The 24,355-nt window shown below is 37.7% G+C and overlaps 1 protein-coding gene and 1 long non-coding RNA gene across 2 annotated transcripts in view; one reads left to right on the forward strand and one right to left on the reverse strand.

Moving 5' to 3' along the window:
• Window positions 1-24,355, reverse strand: part of LOC134546363 (sarcospan) — a 494,005-nt gene that overhangs the window by 425,698 nt on the left and 43,952 nt on the right. The gene's annotated exons all lie outside the window — the stretch shown is intronic.
• Window positions 14,649-21,634, forward strand: LOC134546362 (uncharacterized). Its single transcript, XR_010079146.1, has 2 exons — window positions 14,649-15,175; window positions 15,291-21,634. It is a non-coding gene; the product is annotated as an uncharacterized LOC134546362 (long non-coding RNA).

Below are 24,355 nucleotides of genomic sequence, written 5' to 3' on the forward strand. Positions count from 1 at the left end.
CTGGTCAAGCAGTGTGTTAATTACTTCTGGAACTATTAAGCAAAGTATAATGTTATTTATATCAATTTTCTTTTTATTATGTATTTCAGAGTATATTATACTCTATGTAACTTGGGTGTCCAGGTCCGATCTCAAGACACAATGCGAGCATGCTTAGGGCTTGGATGGTTGATCACCTCGTTCGAATGTTGGAGGCCGCCAGCAAGGCGGGGGACAACAACTGAAGCAACGGTACACGTGACTGGACTGGAGGGAGGTCCTAGCGGTATAAATTGAGGTCAACACCCTAGACACAGCAGTCAACACATAGTCGTGTGGGTATAGAGCTAATATTAGTTTTATTAAATATCATTCTTACATATGTACTTTCAGGGTTTTTGTGCCTACAGTGTCCATAAAGTATATAATATATTAACGTACCTGGTTCTTCAACTTAACAAGTACTTACATTTTACATTTTTAAATTCGAATTTGATAAAGAACAATGGCTGAAATGATGTGTGTTATAAACTATAAGTCCTTCTATAACTGGTGTGATTTATAAGACTGTTAAATTTTGAGGATAGTATGACCAATAGGATGATAATATGATGTGACATTGGCTTGATACTTCGCTTGAATGAAATTTAAATGATACCTTGAGATGAAAGCTGCAAGTTCGTGCATTGCATGTTCATTTCATTTGATGAAATTTGTTTCCAAAATGCGTTACCTTATTTTGGTGCGCTTCTTCTTTCAATGGTGTTTTGACTCGAGTATTATAGTAATTGGTTCTTGATTTGACTAGAGTATTATTCCAACCGGTGCGTGTATATAAGCGAGTCCTGGACAGCAGGTCGCTCAGTTTGTTACTGACGTCGTCGGTGTAAGGATCACCTAGTTTGATTCTACTGGTGCATACGTCGTGTAATTGCCTGTTCTTGAGACTTCGATGGCATCTTTACCATCTAAAACGCTGAACTTGATGTACGACGCACCATCGTCTACGGGAACCCTGACGTCAGCTACGGTGGAGAAGGTGCAGATCCCGTCGGCAAAGATGACGCCATCAAAAGAGGAGATTTCAACAGTCGCGATACCGTTAGCAGGAGAGACTTTAATTCCTGTGGTGCTGACTACGCAGGAAAACTCGTCGAACTTCGTTTCGCCCTCGATGGAAACTTCAATGACTGGTGATTCAACACCGACTAACGAACATCGGTGCTGTTACTGTGACAAGATTTTCACAAACAGCAGCAATACTCGACGACACGAGAGGAGAGAATGCGCTAAGAACCCTTATCGTAAAATGTTTGTTTGTGAGAAATGACGCAAGCAATTTGCAAGACAAGATAATATGAAAACGCACATGAAGACATGCAAAGGACCTGCTGTGCGGCAGAAAGTAAAGGTTTCGGTGCAGCAACGATGTATTGATGTTCATAAGAGTATGCCTGGAGATGGTGTAACTGCTGCAACAACATCATCTGGTTCGGGTCTGAAAGGATCGTCTTCATCACCACGGTATCCTTGCAGCTACTGTGATATGTCGTTCGCATTTTCTCATGATGCACGAAGACATGAGCGAAGTAAATGCAAGAAGAATCCATCTCGTATAAAGTTTCGCTGTGATGGGTGTCATGAATGGTTTACACGTATTGACAGTTTGCGACGACATGTGAAAAAATGCAACGGTAAAGTCCGTGTGTCTACTGAAGAACTACCTGTAGAAACTTCGACTCCTCGCTTTAGATTGGAGACTCGTAAGAGAACAAGCAAGAAAACCGATGTGCAGCAACCGATTGGTATGACATCTGAACATGAAAATAAACCTAAGACTGTGTTCGGCGCATTACAAGTGAATGATAATGGGTTCTACTTGGCGCAGTCTGCATTTCGTGGGACATTGAAAGACTACTATTATCTAAATACGTTAGGTGAGTCGAAAGATATTTGTAATTTTCTTGATGATATCAAAGAGAACATAATCAATCAGCTTACTGATGATGTAGCAACAAACGGTTCATTAAAATACAACTTGTGGTTGGACTGTATATATGGAAAGCCGTATCCATTCGAAGACGAAGTGAAGAAGTGTGCATTCAAGACATCGGCTGCAGTAATTTACAGTTCTAACGATGTGAAGCATACTGTTAAAAACGGTATCCAGAAACTCTGTCAAGAAGAGGAGGACTATGTCTGTAAAGGTTCTGGCTGGACTCTTTCTAGTATAAGCCGATTGGAGCTAAGAATTAGTCATTTCACGCCGCTGCGGACCTAAATGATTATAATATTGCTGGCTTTCGCAAGTGTTCGTGTAGTAAAGTAGAAATTATGTAATAAAGTTTATTTTGTGAAAGAACTTGTGTTGTTTTCTTTCTCGAACCTGCCACTATTATATTATGTTTATTTTTTTCCATCTTCATTCCGAATCGTGTCAAGGGCCTGAGTCGACCTAATTAATCATTTTATTGTTTGCAAATTTATTTAATGAATTTGTAACTTTTTCCCGAATCTCTAGCAATATAATTACGAATTTTCCAAGATGGTGGTGTTGATGGCTTATAGGATGATGGTAGTAGAGGTTTTAAAGTCTCTTTAAGAATGTTGAAGATGGTTTATTGAAATTATTATTATTTTACATAAAATTAAACATTATTGCATCGATCAGGTATCGAACAAAGGACGGGAATCCAGCGATTCAATAAATAAATTAATGGGTGATTTATTTAATGAATTTTGGAATCTTTCCCGAATTCCTAGCTAAATAATTATGGATTTTCAAGATGGTGGCCAAATGACAAGATGGTGGGTGTCACAGTAATAATAAATGATTACTGCACTCTAGCGGGTAAGAATTAAACTAACATGGCGTGAGCGCACTCTAGCCAACGATAACAAGATGGTGGTCTCCAGCAGACGAAAACAAGATGGCGGCCACCAGCAGACGAAACAAGATGGCGGCTGATGATTACATCGAATTTCGAAAAGTTGAAGTTCGAAAAAAAAAATTCGAATCCAAGATGGCGGCCGTGACGAAAAGTGCAACGGTGACGTCATCATACAAAATGGCGGAAAACACATCGCCGGAATTTTCTAGAACACAATGACGTCATCCAAAATGGTGGATCCAAGATGGCGGATCCAATATGGCGGTCGGTTTCAAGGTCAAGTCCTGATAGCGGCTTAACAGTGGCTTGAGTTAAGGATGCTTAAGCCACTTTTAGGACTTTTCTGTCCGCTGGGATTTTTACGGAATAAAACGGGAAATTTTCCCTCGAAACGGGAATTTTTCCCTCGAAACGGGAATTTTTCTCTCGAAAACGGGAAATTTTGAGTCATTTTGAGTCATTTTTGAGGAATTTTGAGTAATTTTGGTTCAAAAATGACGTCATCCAAGATGGCGACCGGCTCCTGGCTCCTGCGCCTGTTCTTGAACCCCCTATTTCCAACTACTTATATGTTTCATTATAGACCTAAAAGAAAATAGTTGTAAATGAATTGTTATAATAATCCAAAAGGGATTATTGAAGACTGGAGTGTATATTGTAAAGAAGAGTCGCATAAGTCTTAAAACAGCCAGTTTTTCTGTATACGCCATTCTTAGTGATACCATTTTAATATCAAGTTTGATAATTACAAAAACACAAAATTGCATGACCTGATCCAGTTTTGAAACAAAATAACTACGTACTACTATTGGTGATTGCTGTTAGACATTTAAAGTATAATTCATAAACCAGAAGTCTTGTGAGAAATTCTCATGAAGTTCTATCGACTGAACAACCGCAGCATTTTGACTTAAAATAATTAAATTTCTTTTCCGTACTATAATTATTTTGATACATAAATAAATGATAACACGTTACATTGTGCAAAGACATTTGTTGGATGTGTTCTACATAACATTCCGGCTGAAATAGCAATACACAAGTTAGTACAGTCTCTATGCTATATTTTTATTCCTTGTTCTTACTGCATTTTATGATATAAAAAGTAATGTTTGATAATAATATACGGACTTTATAGGGGTTTGGTTGCAATATATTTTTATAGTTGATAGTAGCCTACATAATACTATTTCCTGCGCCTGGGTTCTAGGTGTGGAGTATGTCGGGCCTGTTATCTTGGATTGTGACAGCATGGTGACCATATTGGATGACTTTGACCTTTGAACTTATCTTTGGCATTGACACCGACCCCAGACGCCATCTTGGATTCCATCATCTTGAAATCGAGCGCCCCACTCACTAATGTTGCGCTTCTCGTTACAAACGCCATATTACCGACCGCCCACCAGTGTCCCAGGATGAACCAAATACACCTACTCTGAGGGAATCTGGCTACATAAAAATAACACTTGTTTTACTTGCATGTGTATAATATTGTAAAGCTATCCAATTATTTATACTTCAAAATTAATTGTTATATTTCTTGTAATCTGATTTAGAAGTATGACTGAAATCTCGTAGTATCCTATCGTATTCTCCAATTCGTATCTCGCCGATAGTATCATAATATCCCCACAGATCGCATTCTATAAAATCCTGCCAGAAATCGTATCTTTATGATGATATCGTTTCCCTGTTTTCAGATCGTATCCCTGTGAAGGTATCGTATCCCTGCAATGAGATTGTATCCCTGTGATGAGATCGCATTCTTGCGATGAGTTAGTTTCCCGGTGATGAGATCTTATCCCTCTGGTGAGATCGTATTCCTCTGATAAGATCGTATCCTACCAATTAGAATTTTTGAACAAATGTGTGTCCTTTTCGTTAAATGTGCTTATTTTTAATGTGCTTTCCTTTTTTTATGTCCCTCCTTTATCGCGAAGCTTTCTTTCTAGAAATTGCTTCCTTCTTGACAATGAATGAGTATATTTAAGTCTGTACTCAGGACATGGTTGGCCTCGTCGTTTGGAGACAAGTGGTCTTTAAGCCTGACAGTGTACAAGACATGGTTTAAATGTAGTCCTAGTATCGAAAAATTAGATTTCCATGGTAGGCACAGCGATAAAATATTTATTTCGTCGGGCAAATATCTTGTATAGAGTCGTTTTTTGTAGAGAGAATGATTAATAAACACCACCATAGGTAATGAGAAATAGAATTAAAATTTATTTAAGCTTTAGTTACTCTAATCACTGGCCGAGAATCAAACCAAGGACGGAAATCTATAGAGTCAATCTTACATTAATAGACGATTTTTTTATGATTTGTAGAACTTTTCCCGTATTTCTAAATTAATAGATACGGATTCCAAGATGGCGGCCATATCGGCTTACTGGAGGTTGGTAGTCTAGGAACTAAAGCCGATTTTATGTTTTTGAACATGACATTAAATTATCGGTTTTTACCTAGAACATGTTTGCATCAGTTAAGGATCGAAGCAAGCACTATAATCGACTGAATCAATAATTATTTTAATAATAGATTATTAAAATGATTTTTGAAAATTTTTCCATTTTCTAGCTTAATAATTACACGTTTTCAAAATGGCTTACAAGGCGGCTGACAAGATGGCGTGTGTACTAATTGACACTAGCGTTCCTTGTATTAATTACTGAAAATAAGATGGCGGCATCACTCTCTTGTAGGTAGTATGTGTTAACTAACGTTCCTGGTTGCATATATTGAAATAAAAATATGGCGGCTCGGTTTTGAATAAATGATTTTATTTAGTATTTCTTCAAATTAATTAAATTAAATGTCCGAGTATGTGTGTTATTTTTTATTTAAATCCTCAATCTGGTAATTATTTTGATGGCCGAACAGTTAAAGGCCAACCCAGAGGTCAGACCGCTTTGTTTTGAATCACAGTTCTTTCAATGTATTTTGTATAATAAATTACATTTAATATGTCGATAAGGACCATAACATCTTTAGTAGATAATGAAACATCAACTTTGTGTGCATGAGACAGAGCGATGCTGGCGCTCTCTAAAAGCAAACACAAAAAACAAAGATAGGAGAATTTAAAATGATAGCCTCCAGCAGAACCGAAAAACCAAAATGGTGGTTGTGATGTAATCCAAGTTGGTGGCATCCAGTAGATAGACAAATATAAGATGGTGGAAATTTCATCAGAACAATAATCCAAGATAGCAGATGTATCATTAGGATTCACGATGTTTGCCGTTACGAAAATTGCAACGATTAAGTATCCATGATGGTGACCATAATAAAAAGTGGAACGATGACGTCATACATATCCATGATGGCTGCGTAATGAAAAGTGCAACATTAGTGAGAAGTGCTCGATTTCAATATGGCGGCATCCAAGATGGTGGAATCAAAGATGGTGGAGGGGGTAAGGTAAAATTTCAAAGTCATCCAAGATGGCCGCCGTGACGTCTCTATCCAAGATGGCGGCCCTCGACACACCACACCAGAACCCAGGCACAGTAAATAGTATTATATACTATTGTTGGTATAAAACACATAACTATTGTGAATATTGATTTATTACCTATTCTCTTAATTAAATTTAGTATAGAAAGGGTGTGGATGCAAAACTAAATTTCATCAGCCCTTAAAAACTATTCATTTTCACACTTATCCATCAATGACGTAACTAAGGATGGTAATTTATAGCTGGGAAAATATTGACTGTTTGTTAGACTTGAATACATTTTGTTTGAGTTCGTTTATTGGTCTGGGCAAAATAAGGGGGGGGGGGATATATTTATGTTTTCTTAAAGACATGAATCCACGTGTTAAACTTTCCCTTTATCAGAAGTTGTACTTATAATTATATAAAGATCCAAAGGTGAATCATAAATGTATTTCATGTCATGCTTTGCAACTGTATAGGCTACTTTTTGGTACGATAGCCCATTCCAAACATTCTTCCTGGTAACCGTCTTTCCTTTGCTTATGTCTGCAACCTTCTGTCCGGTGACAGAAGCTCGCATGAGCCAATGATAACACAGCTGATGCATTAAGCTGGACTCACAATAATAATTCGGATCCGTCCGTATCCCATCCGTCCGATAATCACGTGCCCTCAAGCCAATTTAATCCCGAAAAAATTACTTCCGTTCGTCAAAAGCTTCTCAAGCTTTAATACTCTTCGGACAGATGGAATTATAACCTCAAAATGTTAGCAATGTATTACCTACAACCTTTACTATATAAAAGGTTTTAAAGTTTGTTTATTTATTTAGCGGATTCCTTTAAAGTTGGATGTTTGATACAAAAATTGACCAACATATAGAAGTATAATTAATTACGGATGGTAAAACTGAAAAATAAATAAATAAATGTCAGAGCGGAAAATAGTGTGAGCGAGTCTTACAGTACTCGCCAGAGATATTGTAATATTTAACCTCAATAACGAGCAAATTCATGTGCTCTCATATTGAAAATACACTTATAATACGAAACTCGGACAAGAAATTTAACATAGACTTCTGAGCGTGATAAATATACGCAAATTGTGTTTTCAAATAGATTTCTTGACGCAAATCACACATAGTTTCCGCAATCGCCGCAATAATTTGCTGTCGGAATAGCTACGTTGACAATAGAATAATTATATTTGCAGACTGAAATTTTAAACTACATAATGAAACGGCTCCAATAAATGAAATAAAAATACTTGAGAAAATTTAAACCCAGGGTTTAAACCCCATTCTCGACACAGAATTTTATTTAAATACTGACCGTATTTTTAAAATTCATGAAACGATTCGTGCCATTCGCTACAGAGGGCAGTACCGTGGTAACACATATCCGTTCCATGCGGCATCCGTACCATTCACGAAATTACCTCCCACCAAATGCCGTGTACCGAGAGTTAAAATGTTACAAATCAAAAATACTTAAATGATTTATAAGTAAGCACTTAACTTTAATGATAGTCAATTTAATCTACGTATACAAGATGAATCTTTACCACTATTTAAGCTTCCTAGACTGTTGGCAGAATTAAAATGGAAAACACTTCATGGACGTGCGGATAATTATTGTGAATCGCTTGGCTTGTGGACGGACGGGTGGGTGACGGATGACGGACGGGTGACGGACTAACACCACGGATCACCATTACAGAACGTCCAACATGTGTCAGAAAATATAAACGTCCTCTCAAAAAAAAAATTTCGGCCAAAACTGTACGAAAAAGTTACAAATGTTTGTATACTATCTAGACCCAAAACATTTTCGCGATAAATTCTCATCTCTGAACATAAGTTATTAACAACTACTTTCACTTCATCTACAAATATTTTCAAAAATATTGATCCATATTTCAATGTTTTTCTTATGAATTCTTATTTTTCTTATGTAGTGAAAAAATTAATTCACAACTAACATTTTTCTAAACGATGCGTTCACGTTCAACACTTACAAGCACCGCCTTCATGTGAACCGATACTTCAAATTTGTCACGTACGCGTCTTGTGGTTTAGATGTTCTACGCCCATAATGGTCATGCTATGTATTATATCTCGTGATTGAAGGTGAAAATGAAGTGATTACCATAAAAAATAACACTGCAGTTTAATCCTGTGCATGGATTTTAGCTCTAGTACATTAACCATAACAAAAAAAAAGGCAGTTGCCAATAATTGCTTGTGGAACTGTCCATAAGGAGTTGCGAAAGCTAGGAAGTAGCAGTAGATATTCAGGGTAGAAAACTATACTATTACGTGCTTCACGTTTGCCATAGATAACTTCTCGACATTTGCGACTGCAATAATAATAAGCATAATTGCACTATAGTAATTTCTTTGAGCATACATAAATATCTGCTGCTCTTTTTAATAAACACTTATTTTCATGGAGAAATAGACAATATAAATTCAAGGTAAGAACCGTGAAGGTAATCTATGGAGTAAGTGCCTGTTCTGAAGTTGAAGATAAATGGTTAGCGATTGGATAGCAAAACAAATCGTAGCTTATAAATCTAATATATCAATTATATATAAATCTATATATCTATTAATATTTTTAGTGCGAAAGTGTTTCTGTTGGTTTGTTGATTTGTCCTTCGTTCACGCAGCAAAGGAGCAACGGATCACATGATATTTGGCATAGAGATAGTTAATGGGCCAAAGAGTGATATAGGCTATTTTTTATCCCGGCAAAATGCTCTGCTTCAGTAGGATAGATCTAGAGCGTAATTATTTAACAATAGATAAAATCTCAAGCGTGACTTAGTGCGCGCCTGCAAACAAGAGAATTCGGGGACCTTACAAACAAGTGAAGAGATGTGGATAGCCGATGCTTAACTCTCTCAAGGGTAAGAATCCTACCCTATTTTAATATAAATTTATTTTTTTAATCTTAATTATAAAAATGTGTATCCATCTTCTATTTTGTTGGTATTCTATGCGTTCGCGCATCGTTCATCCGACTGAGTTAAAACTCTGCACACTAGACCTTCGAAACCCCAGGAACGTCACCATCCAAATGAGATTTCGAAAAAACACCCGCATTCCCCATTCCCACCCCTCAAAACACTTCATCACTACTTGATGGAACTTTTATCACTTTTTATTCAAAATAAGGCTAAAATTACTGTGTATAATTGATTTCTAAAAATATGTGGGTCACTTTCTACATTAAATAAAAAAAACACACCCATCCCCTTTCCTCATCCCATAAAAAAAAAATTTGTTGTACTTTTTGATTAAATTTAGCTCACTTTGCGTTTAAATTAAGGGGAATTGACTTACTTTAAATGATTTAGAAAAAAGGTGAATGTAGACAAATCACCCCCATTCCCCTATCCCCCCCTTACGGCGTGCAGAGCTTCATGAAAAACGCGATTTTAAAACTAGACAAGATATCCGAGTGGGATCTGCTTACAAAAACTTTAAAGAGTTTGCTAAGGGCCGAAAAGTACATTTTATTTCGGATTAAGTTTTTAAACTGTATTTTTAGAATAATTAAAATGGCTAAAATTCGTGTTTTCAGAGTAATATTTAGGCGTAAAACAACCGGTAAATTCTTGAATGCACTTAAGGACCTTGCATTACACCATTATCTTCATTTCTCCGCCATATAATGCTACAGTCACCGCCGCTCAAATTTCTCAGTTGTCGTATGGACGACGAGAAGACTGCGTGCCAGTTCACAGCCTTGAGCTTAGAGGCGACACCGCGCTAGAAGCACCAGCGAGTGTCGCGCTTATCAACACGCCTCACTAACACACTTACAGCCCTGACGATTTGGTACTTCTTGATGAAAATTTTGTCAAATGATATTCATAATATAAAGAAAAGAATTATAATTTAGGAAAATGTGTTATGTCACTGCCTGCACGAGAGTTTGAAAAACCAGTCCATCATTCTTTGTCATCCCTTTAAAGCATAATGTTGGTACATATAAATAAAATTACGCAGAGTTAAAGTTAAAAATATCACGTAATTTACTACATTATTTTATTTAAAAATAGCTACCCCTATCTTCCCTTAATACGAGGTATTGGGAAACCTCCCCGTCCCCTTTTCCCATTACTTATAACATGACATTGGTATTTCTTTATAAAATTTTACACACTTGGGTGTCTATGTCCGGTTAAAAAAAATTATCCTATTCTCCTGTATACATGCGATTTCTAAAAACCACCCCTTTTTCCCCTTACCATCACTAAAGTAGTATTGTGGTACTTCTTGCTGAAACATTGCAAACTCGGAGTTCAAGTTAAGAGAAAATTAACTGTCTACTTTTAATTAAAATTCATTCCCATCAAATTATACATATGAGATTTTGAAAAACCACCTGCATCTACCTTTCCTACCATTAAAGTTAGTACCTACTGGTACAACTTGATAACTTCATGCTTACTTTACGTTTAAAAGAGGAGGAATTTACTGTCTACATATGAATTTCATAATATAAAGTTTATTAAATACACGATATTTATAAAAAAATACCCCATCCCTCTTTCCACCCCTTTAAGGATAATTTTTCCACACCTTGATGAAATTTTCACAAGAGTAGTATAAGAAAGTATGACCGAGCCCAGGCTTCAGGCTGAGTATTGAGGATTGTCGACATCATCTTGGATTGTGACGTCGTCACGGCGAACATCTTAGATGATCTGGACCTTCACAGTTTCTTATCAATGACTCAAAATTTGCCACAGTTTGCCCGAAATCCGCCAAAAACCGCCAAAATTTCCAGTTTTTAGGAAAAAGAATTCCACCAAAAAATTTCAAAGAATTGTAAAAATAAAAATATTTCTACTTCGAGGAAAAAATTCTCGTTTTGATGAAAAATTTCCCGTTTTAGTCCTCAAAAATATCAATGGCTTGAAAAGTTCGCATATTGACTTAAGAATCCATATCTACAAACCTCCCTAAGCCACCGAGGTAATGACCTTGACAAATTGGATGCCATGACCACCATCTTAAACTATGACGCAATCGCTGCAATAATAAATACGACCGCCATCTTGAAAATCCATATTTTTTATGCTAGAAATTCGGGAAAAAAATTTTAATTTGTAAAAAAATATGTATAAAATTTTAATTAAAAATTATACCATCTTGAATTAAGACATCACCGTTGCACACATCGTTGCGGTCGCCATATTGGTTGTGTATGACGTCATCGTTGCACGTTTCGTTACGGAAACCATCATGGATTCTAGAAAGTTTAAATTTTTTTTATGGCCACCATCTTGAAAATCCATAATCTTTAAGCCAGAAAATCGGGAAAAATATTTAAAAATTATAAAATTTAATTAATAAAAATTTATATAAAAACACTCCATCATATTGGATTATGTCGTCACGACCTCCATCTTTAAAAACCTGTTATCATTTAGCTATAAAATAAAATTTATAATAAATCATTTAACCAAATTTTAACAAAATCTTAATAAAACACACGATTGCATCATGGAGTCCTCGGTTCGAACCCAATGAGGGGAAAAAAATGACAAATACTTCCTCCACAGAAACCATCGACAGACTGACCTCCCACCACTAATGCCAACGTACATATTATATCACCAGTGAGTATGACGTCACGTCCTCAAATTTGTTTTCGTCTGCTCGAGGTCACTTCTTATTTTCGTCTGATAGAGTGCGCTAACATCATGTTAGTTTAAGTTTTACCTGCTAGAATGTAGTAATTATTTATTATTACTGTGGTGCCCGCCATCTTGAAATTTGGATGCCATCATGAAAAATCGTACTTATTATTTAGCAATAAATTTTTGAAAAATTCCAAAATTCATTAAAAAATCTACAATTAATGTAGTTGATTCTATCAACTACTATCCTTTGTTCTATACTTAATCGATCCAAAAAATGTTTTATGTAAAAAATATTAATTTCAATAAATATGATGGAAAGTTCTAAAAGCAGTTTAGTATCCTAGCCAAGCAGCCAGTAATAAGTCGTTGATGATATATTGACCACCATCTTGAAACTTCGTAATAATTAACGTGGAAATTCGGGAAAAACTCCAAAATTCATTGAAAAAACTTTAATTAATATGATTCATTCGATCGGTATCCATCCTTGGTTTGACATTTGATCAATGAAAAAAAATTATTTTAGACAAAATATACCTATTTAATAAATCATGTTCAAAATCTTAAAAGCAGGTTAAGTTCCTCATATACCGGCCTCCTATAAGCCGATATGACTGCCATGGCGGAAATTTGTATTTATTGATATATCAATTCACAAAAAAAAATTAAAAAATTAATCAAAAAAACACTTATTAAAATAATGATTGATGCGATAGATATCCATCCGTCTTTAGTTTGATTCTCGGCCAGTGATAAGGATAGCTAAAGCTTAAAATATTTTATTTATCTCTTCCCCATTACCTGTCGTGAAGTTTATTAATCATTTACTCTACGAAAAACAACACTGGACACGATACCTGTCCGACAAATAAAATATGTTGTCGCGCAGCCTAACACGGAAGTTTATTTTTTTCGATGCATGAAATACATTCCAACCAGTACATGTACAATGGTATAGGCCTACTTATAGGCCAAGTGTCTTCGGACCACGAAACCAGGTCATGACCAATGTCAGACGTATAGATCAGACATTTACGAACTTTAAGACCTTCTTCCTCGATAACTAATATAACATATTTCAAGCAGTCAAGACAAAGTATTCGATTTGTCAGATCTAAAGATTCGATAAAATCAATTAAAAGCAATTAGACCAACGAAACATGTTTTACGCTTACTAAAGGACCAAGAATCAATTTTTTTTATCAAGACCAAGAGGTTTTTGAACCAGTAAATATTCATAGTTACTACACACATTCAAAAAAACAAAAGATCACACCGTACACACACTGAACATACAGCAAACACACTGGACACACAGTTCGCACAGGAAACGCAATGTACACACAGGTCACGCAATGAACACACACTTTACTCACACTGGTCACACAATGGTCACAGTACACACAGGACACAAATTGAACACTCACAGGACAAGCAATGAGCAAACAATACACACACCGGACACACAATTGACACAGTACACACACACGATGGACATAATTTTAATTCATAGTACACACACAGTATACTCACTGAACTAACAGTACATACAGTTAATACAAATACACGCAATGGATGTACAGTAGACACACAGGTCAATCTTTGGTCACACAGTACACACTGGACATGCAATGGTCTCTTTGGTGAAATTTTGAACAGTTCACGTGAAACAGAGGGAATTTACCATCAACATCCAATTTAAGAAACAGAAGTTCACTGAATATGTGACATTACAAAAAAAACATCCCAACCATAAGAAGAACACTACTATCTACAGCTTAATTTAACAAACAGTTAATTGATTACATAAGGTTTTGAAACTCTACTTTCATACCGCTCGTATCTCCTTCATAACAAATAGCTATTTTTTTAATCCTTAAATCAGAATTTGGGCACCTCTTGAAGAAATTTGCATACTTGATGTTAAAATTAAGAAAAAAATTACTGTCTACATCGGATTTAAAAACATCAGTCCGGGAAACGCCGGATACTTCAGCTAGTATGCTATAAATTTGTTTAATCGCTTGAAAATAACTTGCTAGGAAGAATCCTAAGGATGCTGTCATGTAGTAAATTTTGCTAAATAAACGTAATACTGCAAGAAATTAGTGGTGTGCCGAATCAGTGCTACTTTAGGCACGATTTTTTTTATTTTCTTAGTTTTACAAAATTTTAAATTTTTTTATAACTTCAATTTTCCTCCTTCACCCGCTGCTTTCGCCCCCATCCAAACTTGTTCGGTCGAGTGTACCGGCAGGTTAGCTTGTTGAGCAGTATAGTGCTCTCACCGCCGTTTCCCACCAAATTTGCTGGGTCTAGCCGACTACAGGGCTATTATCAGCAACGGTATCCACTGGCCGTCGCGTCTCGTCACGAGTTTAGCGCTACGCGTGACGAAAGTAGCCACCCTAAGCTTCCCATGGTCACCTCCACCCCTTCTCGGAGGTGTGCTGAAGTTTGCGGTCTCTAACACGTTTTTGTGTCCTTTTTTCAAGCTCCGCCGCACGTCCCGACGCCTGGCCGGCGAAGTCTCCCAGGGCAGGTCATTCACCGGACATACCCCCCACCCCTCCCTGGTCCACAGCGGTCATCGGCCAGCCGCGCCAGTGACCAATCTCAAGGCCAAAATCCCCCCCCCCCCCACTTGCAAAATGGCGGCCACCAAGTGCCGTGATGGTCTCTGCGAGACTCCGATCTGCATGCCCACGCCATCTAGCGGCGAAAGGACGAACCAGCTATCCCCTATCCCCACCAGGAGAAACAGTCGACCTCACACTTAGTCGATAGGTCGCCAGAGCCCTTTTTTTTCTTTCGGAGCCCTTCGGAGCACTTCGGGTTTCCCGATCCCCTCCTCCAGAGGAACAGACGACCGAACTAAAGTTTAAGTTAGCGTCCCGGCGCCATTTTCAGGGATTTTGAGGGCAGCTCTCGTCCAGCGCGCATCTTTGCAACAGGTCGCAGTAACGACCAGCAGCTATCGTGATCCGCTTTCGGCGATAATGTAGTTGCTTCTGAGCCAGGCCATGTCGCCTAGATTTTTTTTAGTTTTTCTTAGTAGCTGCCCAAATAGCTAAGTTTAACTTTAGTTTTTTTTTTTTGGTTTTCGCCATAACTATTTCTTCTATGGCTACCGCGAGCTCCCGTGCCGCGCATCCCCGGATCACCCCCAGGGACAGCCACTATCTACTTCACCCTGCCAGCTAAGGTAAGCTGCACTTCGTCCCACACAAACCTGTTAGGTTGACTTTTTTTTGGGCTTAACTTCGCCCGTCATAAACTGCCTGCTAACCAAGCTAATCCAGGTGGATTATTGGTTACAGGCAGGGTTCCAGAATCCCAGAGGGTTCCAGAATCCCAGAGTACTTCAAGGACCCCAGACCAGTTCAAGATGGCGGCCCAGTTCCGGCGCCACATTTTGCACCTCAACATGTAACTCGTGAGCCTCTATAACGGAGTCTCCCTCCATCTTTCGGCACCCCTCAAAAAGAAGTGAAGAACAGTTTATAACTCCGCCAGTTTTAGGACGTTTTCCATATTATTATAAAATATTGTATTTTAAACACATATATTTGTTTTATGAGCCTGCGAGCTCAATGTTCCTAAACAGTTGAACTTAGCATAGTATGAAATTGTGTTCCCCCCCCCCCCCGGCCCCTCTTTCACCTTTTTTTATTCGTTAGTTACTCAATGTAATGTATCAAAAATAAGAATCTGACATTGTTAGCAGTTTTGTTTGTAATGGCTGTAATGCCGCAAGATATTTTCTAATGTAAGAAACCTATCAATGAAAAGATACTAAACTACTAATCAACAGTAAAAGCCTCTAATGAAACCAAACCATACGAGTGTTTTCATTTGCTGCTACTTGAAACCACAATCCACGTAACCTTTCCTACTGTCAGGGAGGTTAATTTTAAATTGTGTTTGTAAGTGGGGCTGTGCCCCTCTGGCAAGTTCTTTTAGATAATTAGCCTGACGCTTCCACCGGACATTTATTATCAATAATTATGGTTTTGTTTTCAGCACAGCACCACGGTTACAAATTGGTAGCAGTTAGCATGGTTACGGTTACAATGTGGTAGCAGTTTGTGTGATATGGTTACTCTTAAATTGTTAACTGTATTTTGGTTTGATTTATGAGAATGCTTTAAATTTATTTGGTATAAATATTTTTTTTGTTTGTCACTAAGATTTTCTATATATAGTATTATTGTAAGTCCTAAAACTGGCACCCAATCTGATTCACCCAAAGTGAGTTAAATTAAAATTCTCTCGTATTTTACGTCCCGCTCTGACTGTGTTTGCGCGCGGTGAGACACCGCGCGGCCCCGTCGGTGCGACGGCCCTCAGGCATCGTGCCTTATCAGCGCGCGTGTCATTCTCCCTGTCATTCTCTTCACCCCTCCCCCTCACGCCTCACCGGCTGGAGGAGGCGAGGTCATGCCGTTACCCCGTGTCCGGCAGCGTAAATAATGCGTTACAATCTAGTTTGTTCCTCACGGCCGACAGTGCCCTGAGTTTGTCTAAATTCCTCCTTTTATCTGTCTTTTTTTTTATAACACATCCGCCTGCAAACCAGGCAATCTTTGTGAAAAACAGACAATAGAAGTCCTTTCGGACATCGTGGTATTTTTTGTTTTGTCTCTCGGCGCCTTGCTCCACATGACAGGGCCGCCAACCGCGCGGAACTCTTCTCTACTCCACCCACGTAACACTTATTTTGTAAACAAACTACCCATGCTTTGTATGTCCTAATAATATTATTTTTATGTCACAAAACAAGCACTATAAATAATCTATACTGCATTAATTTTAGCAGCAAAGTATTTTCTTAATCTAAGGAAACGTAAAATATAACATAACATATTTATATAACTTATAATAATATAAAAAATACAAATAATATAATATAAACCTTTTGTTTTAGCTAATGTTAAGAAACTTCCATTGTTTACTATTTCTAAGTATCTTAAAATTAACGATTAAGTATTTTAATAATACATAAAATAAATCTAAAAAAGGGTCCATTCATTAAGTAACATAAAATAAGAATATGCTCATAAGTAATTTTAACAAGTACTCTAATCCTATTGCATCGTTCACAAGCAAAGTGAATATACTTCGACGTACCATTTCATTGTGTCACCATACACACCCATGTGCCTAGCTTTTGTTTAGATTTATTTCGTGATCACCCAACGAGAGGTGCAATCACTCATGCCTTTAAGGAAAGGTTACTGAATTAAATTGTTTATATACACGGGTTGAATCCCCAATACTTTTACGCTAGCCATGAGGTGAGGAATTTATTGTAAGATAGAGTACTAAACTTTTTTAACGTCGAGTTTTCTATAAACAATTTACCAATTAATCTAAGAATACTAAGTAAAGGATAAATAATATTTTTGTAATTATGAATTTTGAGTAAACAATTTATTAACTTTTATATTTTTTTGGATCGGTGTTCATTTCCTTTACAAGGTGGTGTACAGCTAGGTAATTTTAAACATCTAAATTTTTTTCATTATCCATTTTTCATCCAAATTTGTTGATCTTTCGGGTTTCGAACCCGAACTAACTCAGGGGTGAAATTCCCTCGTAGGTCTCTCTGCTTCAGCCTGATGGTCTGATCAACCGTCAGAGCTTGAACATATTGAGCCTATGTGAGTTAATAAATGTAGGTATCCGGGACCGAGGTGTACTTCGCTTTTTAAGCAAGTATTAAATTCATCTATTTCGTCTGATCCATCGTCAGATTGTGCAGAGCTATGTCTCAATGCCTTCGACTTCTTATGGACAGCGAAACAATTATGTACAGGGGTTATATTCCCAATCTAGTTTGTAAGTTACGGGTTACCATACCCATTTACAGGGGTTACAATCCCCATTAGTCACTGAGTGCTCAAGGACGCATTTCCCTTGTTTCGGCCTCAGTGCTTTTCGGCCTCCCTCACAGCGCCCATTTTGGTGTTCCTACACGATATACAATATCTGAGATCAACAGGATGAATTTCATTTCATTAATATAACAACGGCATAAATAGTTGTAAGCTTACAGGTACTTTAAGGTTAAGCTTTAAATTTAATTTTTTTTATTTATTAAATGATTTTAAGGATTTATTTTAAATAATTCAAACCAAGTTTAAATGGACTCTATTTAATTATTAATCTTGTCTTGGACTAAAGTGTTACAGTCAAAGGTCATGGAATTAATTCTGCTTTATTACAAGTAGTAGGGCAACAGACATATTTTTTTTATCTTTTCTTTTAGCTCATTAATAATAATAAAATCAATCATATTAAAAAAAGTATTCCCCAGAAATTAAGCAGCTACGAGGTGACTAGTCTCATTTTAATATTTAAGGTAATCACCGAGAGTAGTGAAATACTTTCAACCCCCAACGAGAGGTCCACTTAATTAATTTGGGTATGTTTGAGCATCCCGTTTCTAGACTAGCACAAGCTAGGTAATTTAAGATATTTTAATTTTTAATTTTTACATACGTAAGTTCAGTCTTTAACAAGCTACTTGACGTAAATAGTTTTAATTTTTTTTACTCAGAAATACCTCTCTGATATTTTTTGAATCTTCATGAATCTTGTTCCACGATTTAATATATTTAATTTCTGATTACGTTCCTTTTTTTTAATAACCATAATTCGTAAAGTAAGCAAGAATATGTTTGTAGTGTTTTTTTGTACTGATTTTGCGTTAATACTTGTACATGTTTATTTCTTTATTTTCCCTTGCACGTAAATGTGATGTACAGTGACGTACATAGAGTCTGAGCACTGAAGCTGTCACATCTAGCCATTTTTCTTTTTTCTTTTGCATTCTACCCCAAAGTTGGATTTCTTTTACATCGTTATCGATGAGATTGTTTATTTAAGTAAGAGCGACGTGACTTCCAGACGGCAAACTGGTTTCTTTTATGTGTTTTTCTAAAATAGGAGCTAGGTCAAGCTAGCCAACGAGCGGCGCAAAAGTTAGGGTCCTCTGAGCCAACGAGCCATGACCAAGGTCCTCTGAGTGAAATATCTCATGACCATTTTCGAGTGTTCTTTGGGTTACATTCCCACCACTCATCTTTGGACGGCCTATGTTCAAACCCCCTCTCAGGCAGTGCGAAGTCTATCAGCAGTCATGGAAGATCTAACCGCTCCATTATAATTTATCCCTTTTTGATTTATAATTGTTGGTTTATTGAATTTTACATTTCTTTAAATAATTTAAATTTGAGTGCGAAGAGTCGTTAATTTGTCGTTTTTTTTTTCAGAATACTTTAAATAATAAATATTAGTTAATAATAATAAACATCAGAGTGGTATGCGCTGAAATTTCTTAATTTGTCGAATATTTAATATTTTTAAATTCATTCTTTCCTACGGATTGTTGATCTGTTGAGGTTTTTCATCCCCAATCATTTAAAATTCCACCAAGGGAATTCCACCCTTAGGTCCTGTGTCACTCCGGGACTGAGGCTCTGTTTCGCCTTCGGGCAAGCAGCAAATTTGACTGTCTTCTCCATCGCCTGACTGTGCAGGGCTAAGTCCCAATGCCTTCGGCTTCTTATGGAAAGACTATTGTACAGGGGTTTACATGCCCACTTTCATTATTTTCAGGGGTACACAAATCCCCACCTTCATAACTGGCACCCGACTGACCAAGTTCCGGTTCCGGCCCAGTGTTTTAGGCCCGCCTCACAGAGCCCATATTTAGAGTTTTTGTCACGTGACACCATTCCCAACATCTGAGATCAACTTTCCTCATGACTTCATTCACCGTTAAGGGTAATTAAATTAATTATAATACACCTTCGAATTGACCGTAAAATTATTTTTTGTAAGTAGTAGGATACAGGCGAACCTGGTACTAGTTTTACTAATAAGTGTAGGTTTGTTTTTTATTTTCCCTATATGCTCCGCATTTAAGCGGGGGAGTATGTGCCGAATCAGTGCTACTTTAGGCACGATTTTTTTTATTTTCTTAGTTTTACAAAATTTTAAATTTTTTTATAACTTCAATTTTCCTCCTTCACCCGCTGCTTTCGCCCCCATCCAAACTTGTTCGGTCGAGTGTACCGGCAGGTTAGCTTGTTGAGCAGTATAGTGCTCTCACCGCCGTTTCCCACCAAATTTGCTGGGTCTAGCCGACTACAGGGCTATTATCAGCAACGGTATCCACTGGCCGTCGCGTCTCGTCACGAGTTTAGCGCTACGCGTGACGAAAGTAGCCACCCTAAGCTTCCCATGGTCACCTCCACCCCTTCTCGGAGGTGTGCTGAAGTTTGCGGTCTCTAACACGTTTTTGTGTCCTTTTTTCAAGCTCCGCCGCACGTCCCGACGCCTGGCCGGCGAAGTCTCCCAGGGCAGGTCATTCACCGGACATACCCCCCACCCCTCCCTGGTCCACAGCGGTCATCGGCCAGCCGCGCCAGTGACCAATCTCAAGGCCAAAATCCCCCCCCCCCCCCACTTGCAAAATGGCGGCCACCAAGTGCCGCGATGGTCTCTGCGAGACTCCGATCTGCATGCCCACGCCATCTAGCGGCGAAAGGACGAACCAGCTATCCCCTATCCCCACCAGGAGAAACAGTCGACCTCACACTTAGTCGATAGGTCGCCAGAGCCCTTTTTTTTCTTTCGGAGCCCTTCGGAGCACTTCGCGTTTCCCGATCCCCTCCTCCAGAGGAACAGACGACCGAACTAAAGTTTAAGTTAGCGTCCCGGCGCCATTTTCAGGGATTTTGAGGGCAGCTCTCGTCCAGCGCGCATCTTTGCAACAGGTCGCAGTAACGACCAGCAGCTATCGTGATCCGCTTTCGGCGATAATGTAGTTGCTTCTGAGCCAGGCCATGTCGCCTAGATTTTTTTTAGTTTTTCTTAGTAGCTGCCCAAATAGCTAAGTTTAACTTTAGTTTTTTTTTTGGTTTTCGCCATAACTATTTCTTCTATGGCTACCGCGAGCTCCCGTGCCGCGCATCCCCGGATCACCCCCAGGGACAGCCACTATCTACTTCACCCTGCCAGCTAAGGTAAGCTGCACTTCGTCCCACACAAACCTGTTAGGTTGCCTTTTTTTTGGGCTTAACTTCGCCCGTCATAAACTGCCTGCTAACCAAGCTAATCCAGGTGGATTATTGGTTACAGGCAGGGTTCCAGAATCCCAGAGGGTTCCAGAATCCCAGAGTACTTCAAGGACCCCAGACCAGTTCAAGATGGCGGCCCAGTTCCGGCGCCACATTTTGCACCTCAACATGTAACTCGTGAGCCTCTATAACGGAGTCTCCCTCCATCTTTCGGCACCCCTCAAAAAGAAGTGAAGAACAGTTTATAACTCCGCCAGTTTTAGGACGTTTTCCATATTATTATAAAATATTGTATTTTAAACACATATATTTGTTTTATGAGCCTGCGAGCTCAATGTTCCTAAACAGTTGAACTTAGCATAGTATGAAATTGTGTTCCCCCCCCCCGGCCCCTCTTTCTCCTTTTTTTATTCGTTAGTTACTCAATGTAATGTATCAAAAATAAGAATCTGACATTGTTAGCAGTTTTGTTTGTAATGGCTGTAATGCCGCAAGATATTTTCTAATGTAAGAAACCTATCAATGAAAAGATACTAAACTACTAATCAACAGTAAAAGCCTCTAATGAAACCAAACCATACGAGTGTTTTCATTTGCTGCTACTTGAAACCACAATCCACGTAACCTTTCCTACTGTCAGGGAGGTTAATTTTAAATTGTGTTTGTAAGTGGGGCTGTGCCCCTCTGGCAAGTTCTTTTAGATAATTAGCCTGACGCTTCCACCGGACATTTATTATCAATAATTATGGTTTTGTTTTGAGCACAGCACCACGGTTACAGTGGTTGAAAATCATTAAATCACAAAATTGTTTTGCTATGCTGGTAGCGGAGAGGGGGGGGGGGGGGTGTTCTCGTTTTGACTTCACATATTAACAGAGCAAATTATTGTAAAAACTTTCCTCCGTGGTAAGAACATATCAATTTTTTTGTATCATTTACAGATTTTTCTTCATTGATGCTGACACACACCGAAATACCTTTGGTTAACAGTCAACAGTCAACAATACCTTAGTATTGCTTTGATAATTGGATCACAATTGCTCCGCTACTACCTTCTACGACTCTGCCCTAATCAACTAACAGCCAGCAGAAGAGAGACAGAATCACATCGACCCTCTTGAAAGGAGAGGAGTGTCTACATATGAAATCAGCCAATAGGATAGCATATGAGGGTACAGTATACTTACCTAGGTCTATGAATTCTATCTAGCATGTCACCAAACGAACCCGCGAAATTTCTGGGCCTCTAATTATTGAATTAGTGAGCTAACGATCTGGCGAAGTGGTAACACTGAACTCGTATTCTGGTCACGGACTAGGTTCCAAGTCTGACCAAGCAGCTATCGGGTTTTCTATGGTTTCTTAAAATCGCTCCAAGGAAATTCTGGAGTGATTCCTTACCGACAGGGATACGCATTTTTCGCGAAAAGATTTCGAGACATGCTGTGTGTAAAACCACTGTAGGCATTGGCTGTGTGTCGTGGTTGGTTGAGTTCCTTTCAGTTGTATATCTGCTGTATGCACACGAATTACCTATACTATATTATGAACACATTTTAAAATATTTACCTTTTGTGCAAATAATATTAATAAAAATATGGTTTAAATTTGACTTAATACTAATTAATTTCACAATCACCTCTTTTGTGATATAACATTTTATAAAACTAACCAAAGACATAAACACTAGCCTAAAAATAATTTTAAAATTTTCTAATAATAATCTACTCATATTCACACATATTCAACCACACGCAGTACTGATACCAGAGCTAAACCTGAGCATGGGAGTCTATTGATTACCCGAGTAATTTTTTCTTTAACATTTTCAGCTGAACAGCTGCAAGCATTTGTTAGACGCTCTTACATGGTATCCTTTTAAGGGTTCGTCGCGCATGACCCCTCAGGAGACATTCAGCAGGCCTAACCGACCAGGAGACTGACCGCAAGGCTAACACCACAGATGGACTGTACCAAGTCCCAGCTGGACTCACTGATGGGCCCAGACCCTCCCGTCAGACAGTAGCTGGTCTGGTCGAACACAGGGGCTGTCGTGGATATCTATTAAGACACACGAAAGTAGGTTCAAATCACACAATATTTCATTAAAACGAATAAAATTACAATGGCGACCTAGATCCTGAGCCCGAGGAATTATATAACCTGACATACATCCTGATGTATTTCGGTACGAAACTAAATTATTTTGGTTTTATGCTGTGTAGTATTTAAAGAATCGCGAGTGGCCGATTTCAGAGATAAAAAAAAATCGGTTTAACCTGGGATTGAAATATCTGTTTACTTTTATGCTCATTGGTGGGAGTTCGAACTTTGTACCCGATACTTCATCGGATAATGGCGACGAGGCAAGTGACGCCCTTCATCGGGAGGCTAACAACTAGGGTATATTGATATTTCAGGTTCAAAATATAGATAATTTGGTGTCGATAATTTAGTGCCGATATTTTTTATATCGATATTTTCTTCCGATAATAAAGATTAAGATGAAATAATATTTTTCAAGTAAAAAACAATTTCATTAAAATTATCTATAAATAGGTTTGAAAGTTAAAAATTATTTTTCAATAATTTATTATAAATTATAAGTTTATTTTATACATGTTTGTTGGCTCCTTTATCGCTTAACATATTCAAATGTATGTAACAATAGTAAACCATAAAAATTAATCAAAATTTTAGAAAGGTCGGAGAAAAAACTATTGAAACATATAGAGAAGATATTATTGAATAAAAAAATATATTTAAAATAAAATTGGTTGTCTGTAAAGTCGGTTTACGGACGATAGTTTAACGTGACAACGTCATAACAAAACATTGATGAAATGATTGCATACTTTTATGAATAAAATTGAATAATTTTTATTGAATTATCACTATTTTGTATGGATACAAAGAAGGAGTGAAATGAAATCTACAATTTAATTGATAAATTTACTTTTATTTGCACTCATTAATTCAAATATGTTTATTACTTTAACTAAGAGATTATTTTAACTATAACTTTTATACATGTTTGCTATTTAACTTCAAGATCGTCGAGAATGTTTTACGCTTTTTCGCAACTACACATTTAACGACGAAGTTTGTTCGTCGTGAAACTAAACGTAGAATTTAATAAAAATGCCCTTGCAATTAATAAAATAAGTATTAGTCAGTTTAAGAAAGAATTTCGGCTTTAATCTCCAACCCAGACGCTCGTGGTGCGCTGGGGCCGATATTAAAATTCGTCGAGAATATTTTACGTTGTTATGTCTTCCAGTGCTCAAAATGATATG

This window comes from Bacillus rossius, chromosome 1 (genome assembly GCF_032445375.1).
Source record: "Bacillus rossius redtenbacheri isolate Brsri chromosome 1, Brsri_v3, whole genome shotgun sequence".
NCBI classification, from domain to species: domain Eukaryota; kingdom Metazoa; phylum Arthropoda; class Insecta; order Phasmatodea; family Bacillidae; genus Bacillus; species Bacillus rossius.